General features: G+C 43.0%; 1 protein-coding gene across 3 annotated transcripts in view; it reads right to left on the bottom strand.

Moving 5' to 3' along the window:
- Positions 1 to 19,607, bottom strand: part of BCAR3 (BCAR3 adaptor protein, NSP family member) — a 130,241-nt gene that overhangs the window by 35,545 nt on the left and 75,089 nt on the right. The window contains exon 1 of one of the 3 annotated variants that reach the window (XM_030573727.1): positions 16,531 to 16,596. The exons of the other annotated variants lie outside the window; for them this stretch is intronic. The gene's annotated coding sequence lies outside the window, so the exon portion shown is untranslated. Of the gene's footprint in view, positions 1 to 16,530; positions 16,597 to 19,607 lie in introns of those variants that run through there. 3 annotated transcript variants of the gene reach the window in all.

The raw sequence follows: 19,607 nt of genomic DNA, 5'->3' as shown, positions 1-19,607 counted from the left end.
GCAGAACCAGGAGTGTAGTGCAGGCTTCAAATTCCCACTACTCTGCTTTCTCCAGTAAACAGCACTGTCTCTCTTTTTTAGCTGACCGCAGTAGCCACTTCAAATCAATGGGTATGTATAATCAAGTTTTTAATTCAGATACAGATTCTGACTAATTCCTTCATGTAAGAAACTACAGCACAGTCTATCACCAAGAAAACATGACCGGTTGTGAAGAGGTTCAAATCATGTCATCTTTAGGACTGGTTCTAAATTCACCCTTTCAGATATCAAGATAGATTAGATACAAAAAGCACAGAATTACCAGTCTGTGTGGACGTGGGGCTTTTAAATATATGGGAATGGATGTGTGTGTGAATTCTGATCCCACCCTCCCAGGGTGTGCAGGGCTGGCTGAGAGAGCGACTCTCTAAGAAACTCCTTCTCAAAACTGCACCTTCAGCTGAGGATTCAGACAGAAACGGGCATTGGGAAAGATCCAGACATTGTCTTGGAGTTTGGCTTTTTTCATGGTCAGGTCTAATTTAGTGCACATTATTCCATGACCATGGAAACAAGGGCATTTCAGGCCACCTATGGTAAACAGCTATTCAGTTAGTTGCTAAAGGCTAGAGAAGTTTAATAATGCTGATTCCTTAAGAGGAGGGAGTGAAGGCTTAGGACAGCAGAGAGGTGTAGAGTGCATCTGATGTGGGTATTTTGTAAAGGGCTACTACAGTATCTAGGCCCAGTGACTAGAGTGTAGTCCAGACATCCAGCTATAAACAAGGATGATTACTGACCCTGCACTATGTATATGTATTCCAATGCCCACAACCATTTTACACATACACTCATGTCTTAAATGACAAACTAATAGTTTTGTAAACCTCACTTGGAGCTTGTCTACATGGGGAAATTTACTGAGCTAATTATTGCAATATAAACATACAGCTGTAGTTTTACTGGTATAACTCTCTGCGTGGATACTTATTCTGGAATACAAGTGTTTTTTTCCAGTTTAGCTTATGCAACTTTGAAAAATTTCCTCATGTAGACAAGCGTTTAAGGCTTAGAGAACGATTGTGCCAGCTCTGCTCACGATCAGTGATATCTTGCCATTCACTGATTTTCATGGGGCTCTATGGAGTGAGGCACTGCTCAACATGAGAGGTGGTGGCAGAATCGGGCCCTTAATGAAGAGCCTTAATGGCCAGGTTCTGTCCCGATATATATCATTGACTTGAATGGGGTTTAACAAGCTGTAAGTCAGAATTTGGCCGTAGATTTCAAATTTGACCCAGACCAAGTTCAATCTCTTTCAGGTTTTCAAAGACAAACCAAAAATCACAACCAGAGATTGGAACAAGGACAGGAAAAGTATGAGATTTCTCTTACTTGGTTTTCTTCCAAAGCTTCTGAATACGACCTGGTTGCCATTCTTTCCTTCTCCTCTATAAAAATAGAGGAGTTGGTCCTATGCCTCCAATAGATCCCCAATGGGCCAAACCTCCTGACTTGAATGGGTATTCACAGACATAATTGGATGTGATTTGGCCCAATATTTTTTGATGTGGAGGTGCGTGTTTCTCTTTGGAAAGGCTTGTGAAGCAGCAGATACAACAAAGCTAAATTACTGCATCCACAATCTGAGATGAACAGTATGGCACAAATCACAAATAATAACTGGCAACTCATTCCTTCCTGTCTGTGAGAGTAAAGAAAAGAATCTGTTCAGAAGTGACTACTCACAGTGGCTGAGTGCCAGAAATAATGATCCTGGCCCTCAAGAAAAATAATACTGTGCAATTTAATATGACAACTGCTGGCATCCTTTACAAAAACAGCAGTGTAATTGTCAGGAAATAAAGACTTATTTCTTTAGATAATGAATACTGCATCATTATACTGAATTAATCCTAGCCAAAAAGCATATAAAAATGGGATATTTGTATTTATCAAGGTTTAATGCCAGCATTCCGTTGCTCTGTTTGTGTCTGTGAGAGAGAGAGCATGCACATATGCACCCCCTCCACAAAGAGTTAAAGAAAAGTCCATCTGCTTTCATTATTTGAGAACAAAGAACGCAGGACATACCTACAAGATGGGGGACTCTATCCTGGGAAGCAGTGCCTCTAAAAAGATTTGGTGATCATGGTGGATAATCAGCTGAACATGAGCTCCCAGTGTGACACTGTGACCAAAAGAGCTAATGCAATGCTGGGATGCATAAACAGGGGAATCTCAAGTAGGAGTAGAGAGATTATTTCACCACTTTATTTGGCACTGGTGCGACCACCTCTAGAATATTGTCTACAGTTCTGGTATGTACATTTCAAGAAGGATGGTTGATGAATTGGAGAGGGTTCATAGAAGTCACAAGAAGGATTAAAGGATTAGAAAACATGCTTTATAGTGATAGACTAAAGGAGCTCAATCCATTTAGTTTAACAAAGAAAAGGTTATGGGGTGACTTGATTACAGTAGATAGGTATCTACATGAAAGATGAGTATTTAATGTCCTTCAGTCTAGCAGAAAAAGGTACAACACAATCCAACAGCAAGAAGTTGAAGATAAAAATTGAAGAAGTTTTCAAACTGAAAATAAGGTGTAAATTTCTAACTGTGATAGTAATTAATCATTGGAGCAATTTACCAAGGGTTGTGAGGGATTCTCCATCACTGACCATTTTATAATCAAGATTGGAAGTTTTTCTAAAAGATTTGCTCTAGGAATTATGTGGGGGAAATTCTATGACCTGCGTTATACAGGAGGTCAGAACAGATGATCACAGTGGGCTCTTCTGGCCTTAGAATCTATGGCCTGGTGTGACATGTTACTAAGACACAAGACTGGAACCTGGCCTGATTTGTGGCCTCTTTGTGTTGCACTGCTGGCACAAAGCAGCCATAAAGCTGGTGTAGCTGGTTATGGGAGAATCACCAGAGTGTGAGGGAATCCTCTGTTAGCGAAGAAAAAGTCTAGCAGCTCCTATGCAGTGCCACATACCGGTAAGCTGTTTGTAGTCAGCCTTTGGGCTGCTCTAATTTACACAGGGGAACCAGCTTGGTGCATAGATGACCTAGGAAAATAAAGAACTCAAAAAAGTGGTCTAAAGACATTTTTTCACCATCCCATCCTGCATACATCTTGACAGCCAGCCACGCTCTGAGTTGCTGAGTGCAAGAAAATAAATTTCCTGTGTCATATACCTTCAAAACATCAACAGCAGACTTGAATTGTGTCCCCCCCCCACTCAGATCTGGGACTGTTACAGCACTTTTACGCTGTTCTGACCAGATATGCCAAACCCAAGGAAAAAACACAGAAATTGGGCTTGTTTTTGGCTTAATTGGCTTGTGAGTTGCTTGTTGGCTAGTTTTTGGCTTGTAGCTTGTTTGGCTTGAGCACCTTGTTGCCACTCCCCCTCCCTTTTTTTTTTTTTTAATCGGCTCCCAGCAAGCCGGGGCAAGGGTGAGGGAGAATCAGGGATGCACAGCAAGGTGCTTATTTAGTTGGGGTGCTTATTTACCACGTGAAAGTTGGCAACTGAGATTCTGGCATAAAGGGCCCAGGCATAAAGGACAAGGTCTTATCACCATCCAGGAACTGAAGTACTGCAAGAAGAGACAATCCTGCATTTCAACATAATAAATGGCTCATTAAAATAATTTATAATAACCTTATGAAAACAGACAAATAGTTGAAGTAAGGACACACTCGTGTGTAGCCTAGATTCACTAACAATCAGTCTACACACTCACAACTACGATAACACGCTGAATCAGATGGGAAGCTGTCTGGGAACTGTTCTCATTTATTCATAAAGATTTCAGCCTTGCAAATCAATTATGTAAAATAGTAGATTGTATCCCATAATGCAGGGTTGGGCAAACTTTTTGGCTGAAGGGCCACATATGGGTAGGGAAGTTGTATGGCGGGCCATGAATGGTCATGAAATTGGGGGTTGGGGAGCAGGAGGGCTCTGGCTGGGAATGCAGGCTCTGGGGTGGGGCTGGGGATGAGTGGTTGGGGGTGCAGGAGGGTCTCTGGGCTGGGACAGAAGGGTTCGGAGGATTGGTGAGGGAATCTGGGCTGGGGCAGGGGCGTGGGACAGCACCAGGGGGCCAGGCTCTGGGCAGCACTTAACTCAAGCGGCTCCCAGGAACAGCAGCATATTCCCCCCTCTGGCTCCTATGTGGAGGTGCGGCCTGGCAGCACTGCATGCTGCCCTGTCCATAGGTGCCATCCCTGCAGCTCCCATTGGCTGCGGTTCCTGGTCAATGGGAGCTGCAGGGGTGGCACTTGGGGCGAGGGCAGCGTGCAGAGCCCCTTGGCTGCCCCTACGCGTAGGAGCCAGAGTGGGGACATGCCACTGTTTCCAGGAGCCGTGTGGAGTGGGGCAAGAACCCGACCCTGCTCCCCAGCTGGAGCGCCGGAGCAGGGAAAGCTCCCAATACTGCTTCCCGGCGAGAGCTCAAAGACCTGATTAAAATGTCTGAGGGGCCATATGTGGTCCCCAAGCTATAGTTTGCCCACTCCTGCCATAATGGAATCATATGTATTTCAGCCCGAACCAGATAAAAAAAATGGGTTGAGACACCTCTTTTAGTCCATATTCAATCAGCAAACTATTCAAACATTCGAATGAGCCTCATATGTTCTTCAGTGAAATATAAATATCCTGATCCCATTTTAGGTCTCTCTCCAAGAAAAACAGCTAAAAAGGCTGCACAGACAGGAAGACGGATATAAAGAGGAAAGGCTTCAAAGCTAACTTCACATAGTGCAATGTTCAATATCATACATTTCAGATTTTATATAACAGGCAACCAGTCACCGGCATGTCCTGATGAATGGCACTGAACTACTGACACCATATGGGACACAGGGTATTGCAGATTACAGCAAGCATACATGAAGTCTAATCATGGTTATAAATGCTACAGCTATAAAACGGCATCTGTAGGAGTGTGAGCAAATGTGTTATAAATGGAATCTGAAAGCAAAATTAACCACGTGATTTAAAAAAAATTGAGTCTGAAGCATCTAACCTGTAGGATAGCAACACTCTTAACTTAAATACAAGAATTTCCCTTTCCCTTAACAGGACCTTCTTTATTAACATGTCAGAAATACACAATTCAGCCCATTTGTATTGGCCATCATTGCCGTCAGCAGAGCTCCCACTCCCCATTCTTCCTGGTAGTTAGTCCTGTCCCATCCCCTCTGTTAATCTTCTGAGGAAGATGCCTCCACACAGTGGCACTACCTCCCTGGTTATTCACAACAGAATAATGCACGTATTTTAGAAAGTGCAGGTCATGGGGAAGAGGAAGGGCGGAAGATGTCCAAAATGGAAGGGGGTGAAGGCACTCCTGAAACTGCTACCTAAAACTAGCCCCTCCCTAATTCAACTGCATGTGGACCTAAACTAAATATACAAAAGTCTGACATCAAAAACCTATCACTCAGCAGGCATTCTGCCATCTGTGTATAGGGCAATCCTTACTGGGACTGGCCTTTTCTTTCCCATACACTCTCCTCCCTGTTACCTTTGCTTTTTGCAGGCTGTTGTAGCTGTGGCTTCTAATCATAATTCAGTAGACACAGCAACAGGTGTAATCTCACTTGTTTGCACTGCAGGGGAGTGGTGTGGGAGAGGTCAGTGTTATTTCCTTTTTCTCTGTTTGATGGTTCTATGAGGCAATATAAGAAACATTCTATAGCTGTCACAACAGTGGCAGAGATGGCAGCTTGCCATCTATCTGGTTTTCAATACACTTTCAGCCAGATTTTTTAAGGTATTTAAGTGCCTAAAGATGCAGATAGGTGCTTAGTGGGATTTTCAAAAGTGCCTAACCAGGTTAGGCACCTGACTCGCAGTAACACCTACCTGCATCTTTAGGGACCTATATATCTTTGAAAATCTAGCCCAAATTCATAACTACAACTGGCCATTTTCACACCAAAACACACTGTCACACACACCCTGGCAGGAGGCTTATCTGCAGCAACCTCTTTCTTATCCCCTTCAGCCACCTCCTCTTCTTCCCTTTCTCCCGTTAAGGGCTGATGTAAAAAGCTGCACAGAGGAAACCATTTACAGTGCACACCACCAGCAAGTTTCATTGGTCCTACAACATCCAAGAACTATGCTGCATGTTCCTGAGCACCATCTATTGTCTTCCTAACTGGTAGCATATATACAGCTATAGAAGACTCTTGTAACACCTCTTCTCTCACTTCGCTCTTCTTTAAATTATTTTTTTTTAATGTACCCCTCAGACAGTTTTTCTTTCATTGCCATCATAGTTGGTTCACATTCTCTGTCAGCCCTTGTACCTGGCCTTTTCTCTTCCCCTCTGTTGCCGACCCTGTCTAGGCTGTCACCAGTCTAATATCTGTCTTGCCCGACACGGTGCTGAAGGGGCCCTACCTCTAAAATGGACTGATTTCCTTCAGCATGGCAACACCACAAAAATGTTTCATGTTTTAATAATCGTAGTGAGATTGTGATCAGTTCGGAAAACCAGAATCAGTTCTCCTCTGGCAGGATGGGCAGCATTTTCAACCGTGGAAGCCTAAAGTTAACAGTTTAATTCCTATTAGACACCTAAATAAATGACCAGATTTTCAAAAATGCTGAGTAAGCAGCTCCCACTGAGCACAAAGTGTTGTTGGATGCTCAGCACTTTTGAAAATTAAATCTATATTTAGGAGGCATAAGAAAAATAACCTGGGAGTTAGTTTTAGACTCCATTTTTAAAAATCTTGACCAGTGAGTGCATGTGTTTGGAGATGGTTGGCTCTAGTCTATTTACCCACACAAAAAACTTGGTGTAGTTGAGTAGAGGCTACAGGATCATATTAGTGCGCTGAGTACATATTATCTTTCAACAATTTTTATTCAAGTTATTGGGATTTTCAGAAAAAACCTGGCAACAGTTAGTCCTGGATGAGCAGGGTAAGGCATTTGCTGAAGTAATATTGTAACATCCTGGGTATCCAAGTGAATGAGGAACATACTAAACAATCCAGCAAACAAAGCAGCTGGAGCCATTACACTGCAGCATGTGCCTACCCTAGAGCAGATGGGAGGTGACATCACCCCATCCAAAAGAGCACTTTGTTCCACCTAACATTCTTCTCTTGCAGCTTCTCTTGAAACCCAGACCCACTTGCAACTCAAAGAAAGAGGGAAAAGAATGGAACTATAACATATTAGGAGGTCTTGAAGCAGGTTCTCTCACAATGAAGTGAGTGAGACACACCATGTAAAAGGAACAGTTTTATTCCAATCAAAAGCACATACAGAGAAAGCTATAGCATTGTGCTACAAAAAACAGGGAAAAGGAACTTCAACCTCAAAGGACCACTCCTTGAACAGTTATACAGCCTGAAATTATTACCATAATCTGCCTGGCAACAAATTACACTCTAACTCCCCCTTGTGGCTCATAATATATTAAAACGTGCTGCAAAATCTGTGGCCCAGAAACCCCATAGGTACACCCCCAGATTTCAAATAGCCCCAACCTTTGGGGATGTTTGAAATCTGAACCAAGATCTAAACTTTGTGGTTTGAACCAGCATCTGTTAATATTGTTTATTGACAAAACTATGGCAGAAACTGGACTTTAAGGAATTTGCTTTGATTGTAAGCTCTTTGAGGTAGGGACACACTACACATAAAAATATTCATATGGTACCCATAAAAATGGGAGCCCATTTCAGACTGTGGCCTTTGAATGTTACCATAATAATCCTTGTAATAGTTAGTAAATAGAAATGATACATGGAAAAAAAAAACAAGTACAGCTGTAATCTGGTTTCCTTCCAGCTATGAAAGAAAGTCAAACACAGGCTCCTGCCTTTTCTACATGAAACAACTGAACCATTGTGGAATTGCTCTCCTTGAACGAGTGTTGATGACAGTATCAGAGACAAAACCATTTCCAACACCATGTCAGGATCCCTTGGATGGTGTGATCCACTCACATGGATTCAGCTACCACCTTTTACCATCCTAGGTAAGATCAAAGCAACGCTCATTGAATGGGGAAAATGTTTTGAAGAACAAGCCAGGATACTCTCTTTCCTTTCTTCAAGGCTGTCTGCCCCTATTGGTCACAGTGGTGCCAAGCCTCAGCATTCTGTTCAATTCAACGCTTAGCCTAGAAGACTAGGTACCATCAGTGATGAAAAATGCCATCTTCCAACTCCAGCTTGCTAGGGAACTTCACTTCACCCCTGGCTCCCAAATAAGGTTCTGATCCATGTGCCTGCCATCTCCACACTGGATTACTGTATCTGTATCTGGGGCTGAAGGAGACAGCAATGCCAGGCCTCCAACTCCTCAATAGGACTGGCTGCCACAGGTGCATAATATGGTTGCTTTGATCTCTCCTTCAGCTCCCAGTCCATTTTTCTTGCCAGTGCAAGTCCTTTGTCCTGATCTTCAAAATAATCAATAGATCAGGACCTAGCTAACTCAGTGACCATAGCTCCATCCATTACTCACCATGATCACCTGCACACCTCTGGGACAATACTGCCCACAAAACACAGGATGAAACATGTGAGAACCAGAGACATTTTGCACTCGCTCAAAGGAAACAACCCCAGCAGCCAAAAAAGGTGCAATATAGAAGGGATAAGACTTCTGTGCCTGTATGGATGGCTATCGAAATCCAGCTCTACTGCAAATGATTAAGTTATTTCATGTCACAGAGAGAGGAATAAAATCAACTTAGAACACATTTTAGCAACAATTCTACTTCCAGGTGACACCACCACCAAACATGTAATCAATCAATTTTCCGCTGTGTTAATTAATAAATCAATTAGTTAATGTTTGCATGAGCCTTTGAAAATTAAAAGTGTTGTACAGGTGCTATGTATTACATACTGCATTGCCTATTCAGTACCACACCTCACCCCCACTTTATACAACATGTAGTGACAGGACTCATGGTAACAGGAGACCCATGAATGACAAAAGAGAATGAAGACCACAGTGTGCATAATGGGATGGCCAGGGATGTTATCATTACCCCCTTCTCTCTCTCCTCCCCCCCCCCATTATTTTTATTTTATTTTATTTTATTATTTTTAAAGAAATGCTCCTGGCCTGGAACCTGATGCAAATCCCATTAAAGTGGGAAAGAGTCCTTCCATTAACTTTAATGGGTGTTGGATCAGGCCCCGGTGCTCAATGTCTATCATGTCAATACAAGACACATTTTGTCTTGCATTTCAAAAATAATCGTGCAAAGGGCAATGATCTTCAATACAAATTTATGATTTTATAGGGTGCATGATTCTGAACCACAAATAAAATCTTGTGTTGCCATTCCTTAAAAGTAAGCATTGTCCTGTATTTTTAATTTCTTTGAAAAGCAGGTGGCCTCTCTACTGTTATCCATACTTTTGCCTCATTGGCAATGCCATTTTGATTCAGTGAACTTATTAATAGCAGCATGACTCTCAGCATCTGGAAGCCATAAATATGGATATTTTGAAGAAGAATAAAGGACACGCCAATTTCTTCCAATGAAATACATGGGAGGATTAAGAGCATTGTCATGAAACTCTGGACAGTCCCCGAGACATAGAAACAGGTGGCATGTTTCATAGAAATATAGACTTTAACCGAAGGCATTTACAGCATAGATTTATGTTTTATCTCACAGTTCCTGGAATATTTCTTCCCTCCAAAAAGTAGCACTTTTGGCCAATTCCAGGGATACACAACAATGGAAATTGGTTTGCAAAACTGTTTACCACAAAAGAACAACCAACAAGAGATGTGTGGCTTTTGCTAAAGAACAGGGAGAGATATTTGATGCCTTTACCACAGATAGAGGTGCAGAGGAAGAGGGATTTGATGGACTGAGCATGTGTTTAAGATTCAGAAGTTCCTGGTTTCTATTGCTAGATCTGACTCACTTTCTCCATCTGTAAAAATGGGTTGATAATAGTTATCGACCTCAAAAGGGGTGAGATGCGGATTAATTAGTTAACAGATGAAAGTACCATCTGAGCTTTAAGTATGCCTACTGGCGCCAAGGTACCATAGAAATTGGCGCAATATACTTTTACAAGCAAATAGATTTTCAGCTCAAAGCTCAGCTATTGCAACTGTAGTGAATTTATAAGCTTTGATGTTTCAGGATCAAACAGAACTAAGAGTTAATGATTAAAAATAAATAAAATCAGAATGTGGTTATTAATAGAGTCAGCGATTTATAATGAAACTACAGAGATAAGATTATTCTTTAACATGCAATCCTGGAAAGTAAATGACAGTCACAGAAACATCATTTTATGTATACCCAAGTCAGCAAAACTACAGCAGTATGTAAGAATAGCCATTGCTCCATACACCAGAGTCACCAGTCCTACCTGCATCAGTAACACAAGTGGACAGAAAGAGTGCAAGAGTCAGCATTACAGAAAGATCACCCAATGAAAGGTGTGGGGGGGTAACTTTGTATTAATAATGACTACCATCCATTCTTGGATGAACTAGAACCATGAGTTCATTATTTTTCTCATTAAGATCTGAATTTGAATACATGGTAGGCATTAAAATTCTCTCTCTTTTGAGTATAATCAGGAACATCTAGGCATGGAAAAATCAAAAAGACTAATCTAGGAAACTGTCTACTGGCCAAGCATGAATTAGCCATGCAGTAGGAAATTGTATTATATAGTTTTACATAGTGGTAGGCACACTTCTGGCATATTCACTGGGGAAAAAACAGCTTGGATTTATGTCATTGTAACAAAAAGAACTATACGTGAATTACTATTTTCCAACTTTTCATAGACTGACCTGATGTCAGCCACATCGACAAAAGCCATGAGGATACCCCTGAAACCTATATTTGCACGGATAAAATTCCAGCAACAATCATGGACAATACTATTATTGAGAAATTAGAGGGATTTCCATGAATTTAAACATATAGGGTGAAATTTTTAAAGGCGCCTGGGGGGAGTTAGCTACATAGTTCTCATTACATTTTAATGGGATTTGGGCATCTAAATCCCTTAGGCTCCTTTGAAAATCCTAGTTGTAACCATTAGACCAAATACATTGGACTGATAGAGCTTTTCAGGGAACAGTAGAAAAAATATTTAAAATTTTAAAAATATGGACTGTTCATCCTAAGAAACACAAAGCATATGGATCCAAAAATGTTTACCAATGTAGTTGTCATCTTCCACTTTACTTCAGAAAAGCACTCTCATTTCACAGTACAGATAAAAGCTTTAAATCTTCTGACAGCCATGCTGGAAGTAAATGACTGTTGCTATAAACCATTTAAGTGATCATCCTTTCTCAATTATCTTTATTTTTTAAAAAGTGACAAACTCTATTCATAATCATTCTACCGACCTACACTAGAGAGCAATGCATACCATCAGGCACTCCTCAAGTATCAGATTTTCAAATATTTCTTTTTTTTGGTCTGGAGAGAGATAATGAACTGGCTCAACAATCATCTAAATTACTGACAATTTGTTCTTTCTGAACTGTTTTGGTGATCCACAAAGGGGTTGTGTTAAAGTCACGTTTTCAGGTGAAGTTCTGTTGAAAAGTTAAATGTAAAAAAACTCTTTCTAAAAAGCTTCCTGAAGTGACCTTATAAAATAGCCTCCATGCCAGTGGCTTTCTTCCAGTTTGACAGTTTGTTCATAATTACCACAGAAGCTTTGTAAAGTATATTTAATCAAGTATGTAGGAAGATTTTCAGATTTCTACTAATGGAGACATATCCCGCATGTTGTTACCCTTATTATTTGCCCTCCTATCTGGTGCTGCTGCTACTATTGCAACAGGGGAAAAGAAACAAAACTGGAAAATTTTGGATCTGAAAGGAATTCTCTTGCTGCTTGGGGTTGACAAGTTCTATTGGAGTCTCCATCCCAGCTCTGATTCTTAATGGATAATGCTCACGGACAGGGTTAGAAATCTGGCAAACTCACTGCTCACAAGTCATAACATTTATTTCATTGTGCAAGTCTCCAGAGGACAACATTAAACAGAAGCTCATTTTATCAGCATGAGCAGATCTAGATGATGCAGTTGGGAGTTTTTCTGGAATGGGCTGATTTCTGGACAGGGTGAGGCTTCTGTAAAAGATTATCACGGTGTCTTGGGGGAGTCCTCTCAAAACACCTTCAGTGCCACAGTGAAAGGATTCTTTCCCAACCCATTGACATTTGTGAGGCCAATAGGTTGAAAAAAATATTTTCTTCCTGCTATTCTCTTGGCACTCTTTCCAATGATCTTTTTGACATGCGAATGACCAACAATGGCCAGAAAATCAGTAAGAAATCATGATTACTGCCAATGTCCATATAAGAGCCAGACAGCTGCAAAAGTTAGTTCTGTTTTAATGTGGGAATAGTAATAAAAGGTTTGGTCTCTACAATATTTTGATTTACCACCCAGTAAATGCTCCCACATGAGCCGCAATGCTTCCTGCAGGTGAGATCACTCTCTAAAATACTGGACTGCACTGCAAAGCTACAGAAAAAGTAGGTTGACAGAGAGGCTCTGAGGCCAAGCAAAGTTTTGTTTTCAGACACATTAGAGTTAAGCCCTCACAATGCTGCTGCCATTGCTATAACAGTGTGACTCCTCTCACAAGTAAGATGGAATAAAACCTATAGAAGAAAATTAGGGTGACCAGATAGAAAGTGTGAAAAACTGGGGGGTGGGGGTTATAGGCACCTACATAAGAAAAAGCCACGAATATTGAGACTGTCCCAATAAAATCAGGACATCTGGTCACCCTAGAGAAAATATAGTTAGGTGATATGGGGCTACGGTAAGCAGGCACAACTCATTTTCAATGGAGCGTCACAAATGAAGGATGACAGCACTGCAGTTGTAACTTCCTTATGGCAGTGGTGAAACTGTTTCTCCACACTGATCTCTAAATATAAACTTTCTTCATGACCATACTCAGCAGTCAGTCAGTCACAGATTTTGCAATTCTTTCCACTGAAGCTTTAATTCACATTTCCACAGTAAGCCCACAACTCATCAGTGATGCATTAAATTATTTCTGTCACTATTAGCATACTGCATGGAAACACTGTGCAAGATTTCCATATAAGGAGGCAATTAATCCATTCTTCCATTTTCCCACCCTCTCCTAGCTACAATAAGAGAAAATAAACACTTTATTACAAAGATCTTAGCAGTGGATAGGGGAGTGGTGGGTGGCTATATTTAGTTCATACAAATTTGATTGTAAGAGCTCAAATACAGTCCTGTTACACATTCACAGCTGGCACCTTTTGAGCCTTTCGCCCATCCCCCATAGAGCAATGGAGTTGGTTCTGTGGATGTGCAGACTCAGGCACCAAAAAAAAAACACCAAAAAAAAACCCCCAAACCAACAATCCCGGCACATGCAGCCAATGGATCCATTCTTTGGTTCATAAAACTTGTAAAAATCTCACAGAATGTACAATGTTCTATTGTTTTTATACATCTCTTTCATGACTTTGTTAGCAGCCTAACTCAAAGTAGACTGGCCTGTTTTCACTTCTGGAATAAAAGGGTATTCTGAAAGAGCCATTTAACTGTGGCCATGGTTTCAGCAGTACTGTGAGCACAAAGGAAGTGTTGAAGTCATGTTGCCACTTTTCAGTACTCAGGCTCCAACACATCAGTACGTTTTTTTCCCCTTGGAACTGGTTTATGCATAATTAGCTCTCTTTTTATCAACTGGATGACATAATGCATCATTATTCAAGATGCAGTAAACTGCCATTTGTGAACTTTAATTTAGATTCAAGTATGAGAAACTCTATAACGTGCCTATAGTTTTCTCTGAAACAGAAGATGTTCAAAGGATTAATGTTACAAATGAGCAGTCTAAAATATCTGGTGTCATTGAGCAGCATTAATAGGAAGGAAAATGAATCCTTTTGCTGCCACTCTGGGTAAAGCGATTTCTAAACAGGTCCCTCAATTTACCTCCAAATGCAACTAATTATTTACTTCAGCTCCAGACAACAGTTTTTGGCAAGGAAAGAAAGTATGGATGAAAACTAAAATGATACAACAAACCTATAAGGGTGTGTTAAATAACCGATTATAAACATCTCCATCTTTTATGGTGATATCTGGCTGCAGCTCCTGGTGTGCGTCTAACACCACTATGCTTTGTTTATTGAATCCAGCCAGTAACTATATTATTTTTTTCCTTACTCCACAATGAATCCCCTCCATTCTATTTAAAACTGAACTGCAGCTCATCCGGGAATGTTTGTCATTTCCAAGCAGGAGCACTTTTGAACCAAGTACTCCATGGAAACAAGCATAAGTGACCTTCAAACAAGCATATGTTCATATTACAGACTGGCAGAGCCCAGCTCCCCAGTTCACAAATAGAGGACACTGCCAGGAGGGAGGGGGAGCTGGAGGGTTCCCAGCACACCCTGAAGGAAGGAGGTGGCATGCAGGAAACTCCATACAAGTCCAGTCTGACCAGCAGCAGAGACTCATAGAACTGGAAGGGACCTCGAGAGGTCATCTAGTCCAGTCCCCTGCACTTATGGCCGGACTAAGTATTATCTAGACCATCCCTGACAGGTGTTTGTCCAACCTGCTCTTAAAAATCCCCAATGATGGAGATTCCACCACCTTCCTAGGCAATTTATTCCAGTGCTAACCACTCTGTCAGAAAGTTTTTCCTAATGTCCAACCTAAACCGCCCTTGCTGCAATTTAAGTGCATTGTTTCTTGTCCTGTCCTCAGAGGTTAAGAACAACGTTTCTCCCTCCTCCTCATAACAACCTTTTATGTACTTGAAAACTTATCATGTCCCCTCTCAGTCTTCTCTTCTCCAGATTAAACAAACCCAATTTTTAACCTCATAAGTCATGTTTTCTAGACCTTTAATCATTTTTGTTGCTCTTCTCTGGACTTTCTCCAATTTGTCCACATCTTTCCTGAAATGTGGCACTCAGAACTGGACTCAATAGTCCAGCTGAAGCCTAATCAGCGCAGAGTAGAGAAGAAGAATTACTTCTCGTGTCTTGCTTACTCCTGCTAATACATCCCAGAATGATGTTTGCTTTTTTTTTGCAAAAGCATCACACTGTTGACTCATATTTAGCTTGTGGTCCACTATGACCCCCAGATCCCCTTCCACAGTACTCTTTCCTAGGCAGTCATTTCCCATTTTGTATATGTGCAACTGATTGTGCATGGTGTGTACATGCTGTTTCTCCCTCTGGATCCCAGGACTCTGGCAGGAGGGTATGCTGGTGTCAGGCCATGCAGCTGGAGTCTGGGGAAAAGGGGATATAAGTGTCTGGGCTGTGGGAGGGACCCCATAGCTGGGCTTTGAAGGGAGGCGTGGAGGTGTCTGACCCCAAAGCTGGGCTCTGTAGGGAAGGGGTTACAGGTGTCTGTGACAGGTGGGCCTCGTGCAACTCCCTCCAGCATCCACCAAACACCCACCTCCCAGCACATACACAGACCCCTCCAGCACCCACCAAACAGGGCCAGCGCAACCCATTAGGCGACCTAGGCAGTTGCCTAGCGCACTAACATTTGGGGGGTGGTGATCACAGCAGATGAATCTTTGGCCACCATGATCATCGGTGGTATTTCAGGGGTGGGACCTTCTGCCGCTTCTGTCGGGAGTGGGACTTTCCGCCGCCAAGGGCGATAAAAAAGCTGGTGGCACTCCTGTTCCCAAATACGCACCTCCCCATACACATACAAACCCCTCAAGCACCCATCAACTGTACCCCCTCCAGCATCCTCCATCTGTACTCCTTCTCCAGCTGCCCTTCCTCCTTATCTGGGCTGTATCCTAGAAACCTCTATATGGCAATCTTACAGGGGTAGGGTGAAAAAATGAGATTCAACTAAAAGACCAGCGGGGCAGAATTTTCCCCCCAAGATGTGCCCAGCTGACATGTGTGACACACCCAGACTGAGGTGCCGAACAAAAACATAACAGAGAAACAGGAACTGCGTTGTTGTAGACTGCGTTTAACTCTATTCCCAGGGGAATCTTTTTTGTTGTCTTTATTGTTACAGACAGGTATTTTGAAATAAATAATCAAAATGATTGAAACCGGAGTGATTATATTGTGTTATTTTGACAAATAAAATATGCAGAATTTAAAAATATTGTGTGCAGAATTTTTAGGCGCAGACTTCCCCTAGGAATACAGTGTAGCACTTATGTGATATTTTGGAAAAACTGCAATTGGCGGGAACCAGCTTCCACGCTGCACTTCAATTGCACATGGCTATGTTATCATCTGGGTAATGCCAACAGGTACAATCTACTTGAATGCAAGGAAACTAAATCTACCCCATTATACACTGGTTTTATGCCATGGTAGATGAGAATAGAATCACATGAAAGCCCTTTACCCCAATGAGTTTACAATCCACACAACCTGATAAACAATGGAGTGTAAGAAAATGTAGCATGAATGAATGGTCACATTTTCTGTGTGATTATCATTAGCACCATACTTTATATTTGGGTACTTACATTTACATTTATTTTCAACCATCTAATTTAACACTTCGCATTAGGAAGGTCTAAGGACTTGTGAATAGGCTCCCCTGTCCTCTCCTGGAAAATCCTGGCTGGCAAGTCCTCTTGGTTAATTGAGCAGCACACAGGTCCACCAAGGTATCTTCACCATGTGCATTTATTGTTTATCTCCTTCTTAAACTCCAGGCACAATACAGCCATATAGCAGCAGTTAGGAGGAGAGTCCTTTCAGCAACCTGATTTAGCTTTTTTAATTGCCTGCTTTCCTTCCTGGGTTCTCCAGCTGGTGAGCTAATTACCTCATTAACTCATCAGGCTACCAGTTCCCTCCTATCTTAAAGCCACTCAGTGCCCTGCTTGTTCTAGGTGACCAGGTGTTGGCTTTAATAGAACCCAATTTGAAACAGCTCATGGCACCCCACCACAGGGCTACAGAGCTATGTTTTCTTGCCTGCATCAGACAGTTTGGTCTCAGGAAAGTTCTCTTGCTCACAGCTAGAACCGCAGGAATCCCATCTATTCTGATATCACATATCAACAAAGTGAAATGCTCTTGGTGCTCTTTTTATTGATTTTTTCCCTTCCTCATTTTATTTACTTCTAAGGGTTAATTCTGTTGCTTATCTCTTATCAGTGCCACTTCCTTCTATAACAGGCTTGTGTCAAAGATTATCAAATAAGAAGAGGTGAGGTAACTAATGGAAAATCTTGAGTGTGCTTCAATTCCATGAGCTCAAGCAAAGCAAACTAAAACTTTGTGCCTCTGCACTGAACTTTGAGACTTTACAGGGACTTTATTGTTCTGCAGTTTACAAATACTACTTTCCAACTATAGCATCTTTTATACAAGAAGCTGAGACAGCTTTATAAACATTGATATATACCTCTACCCCGGTATAACACGGTCCTTGGGAGACAAAAATCTCACCATGTTATAGGTGAGACCGCGTTATATCAAACTTGCTTTGCCCCCCCAGTTCCTTGTTCCCTGACTGTCCCCTCTAGAGACCCCCATCCCTAATCACCCCCAGGACCCCAACCCCCCTGTCCCCTGACTGCTCCGACCCCATCCACCCACCCCCCACCCCGATAGGCACTCACCGGCAGCAGCTGGAAGCGGAGCAGCCCGGCCCCAGTTCACTCCACTCCGCCAGCTCCCAGCTGTGGTGCTCTGCTTCCCACTGTTGGTGAGTGCGGGGAGGTTGGGGAAAGGACGCTCCCTGTACTCACTGGCAGCAGGAAGTGGAGCGATGCAGCCCCAGCCCGCTCCACTCTGCCAGCTCTCAGCCGCAACGCTCCGCTTCCCATCGCTGGTGAGTGTGGGGAGGTTGGGGAAAGGACATCCCCCGTACTCACCTGCAGCGGGAAGCGGAGCGACGCAGCCCCAGCCTGCTCCACTCCACCAGCTCTCAGCCGCAACGCTCCGCTTCCCATCGCTGGTGAGTGTGAGGAGGTTGGGGAAAGGACGCCCCCTGCACTCACCTGCAGCAGGAAGTGGAGGGCTGCGGCTGGGAGCTGGTGGAGAGGAGCGGGCTGGGACTGGGCTGCTCCGCTTCCGCCGCTGCTGGTGAGTGCAGGGTGGGGAGGGAGGGTCCCTTCCCCCAAGCAATATGGCTGGGGCTGGGGTGAGGGTGAGGGAAGAAGAGTGGGCTGCTCCCAGCCCCCTGCTAATCCCCTGGGTCACTCTAGGACTGCGGGGCCCCCAAAAGTGCCCTTCCACAGCTTCTGCCCCCCACCAGGGGGAGCCCCTGACCACCCCAAGACCCTCTGCCCCTTATCGAACTCCTCAGCCCTGGCCTGGCCCGGCACCCTTAACAGCTGCTCAGAGCAGCGTGTCAGAGCTTTACCGTGTTGTATGCGAACCCGTGTTATGATGGGTCGCGTTATATTGGGATAGAGGTGTATTAATCCTCACAGGTGAAGTACAGCAGGTTATAAATAAGCACAATGAAAAAAAATTTAGAAGATAAAATTAAAGATGCAAAAACCAAAAAGATTTAAAAACTACATTAAAAGAAAATTAAAGACTAGCAGCTACTGAGACGTTCCCTTCTTTGTGCAGCAAGATCAAGAGTGAGGTCACAACAATTCTGGAAATCTTAATTATCATCGGACATTGCACAAATCACAAGATATTGTTCTGTGTTGGTCCTACACAAATAACAATTATTTATAAATAAATAAATAGAAATATCCTATCTCATAGAACTAGAAGGTACCCTGAAAGGTCATTGACTCCAGCCCCTTTCCTTCACTAGGACCAAGTATGGATTTTGCCCCAAATCTCCCCTCAAGGATTGAACTCAGAACCCTGGGTTTAGCAGGCCAATGCTCAAACCACTGAGCTATCCCACCCCACTTCTTATTCCTATATGTATATTTTAACTAGCTATTTAGAAGCCACAGGATTTTTCCCATTAGGGAATTTTTATTCTAAGGCAGGTCAAATTCTGGGCCTAAACTACTTGACAGTTCATTAAAATGAGGGGAAGTGGAAGACATGGGGCTACTACGCCCTCCTCCTGTCTTACAAACTTGTTCCCCCATGCTTCCCTCTCCAGCTCCAAAATCTTAATACTTAACAAACATCTCAACTACTGACAAAAGTATGGGGCCTACTCCTGCTGGAAAGGTTACAAGCATCAGAATTAGCACTTAGTCTATTATCTTGTCACAGAATCACTTCCTGTTACCAAGCACACTGGTGAATGACCAACACAGAACCTTTTCTTCCTCCCTGCCATATTCATAGATTCATAGGCACCAACTTTTCCAGGCACTGGTGGGTGCTCGGCCTCACCCCTGCCCTGACTCCACCCCCGTCCTGCCCCATCTCCGCCCTCTCCCTGCTCTTATTGGACCCCTTCCCCAAATCCCTGCCCCAGCCCTGTTTCTTCCCCTAGCGCGCTGCGTTCCCTCTCCTCCCCCCTCCCTCCCAGCACTTGCCACCGCGAATCAGCTGTTTCACTGCAGGAAGAGCTGGGAGCGAGGGGGGAGAAGCAGAGCTGCAGCGCGCTCAGGGGAGGAGGTGGAGGCAGAGCAGAGGTGAGCTGGGGTGGGAGGTGGGGCTG

The sequence above is a fragment of the Gopherus evgoodei genome, chromosome 8 (assembly GCF_007399415.2).
Source record: "Gopherus evgoodei ecotype Sinaloan lineage chromosome 8, rGopEvg1_v1.p, whole genome shotgun sequence".
Classification (NCBI taxonomy): domain Eukaryota; kingdom Metazoa; phylum Chordata; order Testudines; family Testudinidae; genus Gopherus; species Gopherus evgoodei.
This window is presented reverse-complemented; position numbering and strand designations above follow the sequence as displayed.